Source organism: Ictalurus punctatus, chromosome 29, assembly GCF_001660625.3.
Source record: "Ictalurus punctatus breed USDA103 chromosome 29, Coco_2.0, whole genome shotgun sequence".
In the NCBI taxonomy this organism is placed as follows: domain Eukaryota; kingdom Metazoa; phylum Chordata; class Actinopteri; order Siluriformes; family Ictaluridae; genus Ictalurus; species Ictalurus punctatus.
Window position 1 is genome coordinate 3,010,089 of NC_030444.2, and position 854 is coordinate 3,010,942.

The following is an 854-nucleotide window of genomic DNA, read 5'->3' on the forward strand; positions in this document are numbered from 1 at the left end:
TATCCGAGTCCTCGTTAGTGTAAAATGGCAGGAAGATCAGCCTTATAATAAGTCTTAAATAAAGACTTATAATACAGACTTATTATTTAGACTTCTTCTTCTTCTTCTTCGCAGTGTGCTCAGGTTATAAATCGAACACTGGCCATTTTGCGGCAAGTTCCAGTAAACTTGCTCTTTTATTCACAGCGAACGCTCGCTTTTGTGTGATCCGCGAGTTTGGTTTACTGCGTGACCAAAAAAACGAAGCGCTGAGAAAACCACCTATTATTCGTGTGTGAGAAGAAACACAGCAGGAAAAACTGTTAGACAGCCATCAAAGTGTTATGTTTGTGCACTCCCCCCTCCCCCAACCGACCAAACACGCACAAATTAAAGCCTTGATATGAACCGTTTCGTATGGACGTGCACATTTTATGATTAGTATTCCCACCTCACTGCAGGTGGAGCGCCATTGTTTGTTTTGAGAATTAATTTACTGCGCTCCTGGCCTCGGAGTGCCTAATTACGCGCGCCGCAGTCTCACGGAGCGGAACAGCGATGGCGACGGCAGGTGAATAGATGAGTGTGTTTAACCTCCGTGTCCTGCCGTATTAGTGTCCCGTTAAACACCACACCACCGCTGATCTCGTGGAAAATCACTCCGTTACCGGGAAATACATCAACTCCAAAACGCGTCCCTGTTAAACGGCCGGGAGTAACCTCGGGAAAGGCTCGAGAGCGAGGAGGTAGTAATGTCAGTGTTGATGCGGAAGTTATTTCCGGAGGATATATACACGGTGGTGCTTGGAAGTTCGTGAACCCTTTCGAATTTTCTACGTTCTTGCATGGATATGATCTAAAGCATCTTCAGGTTT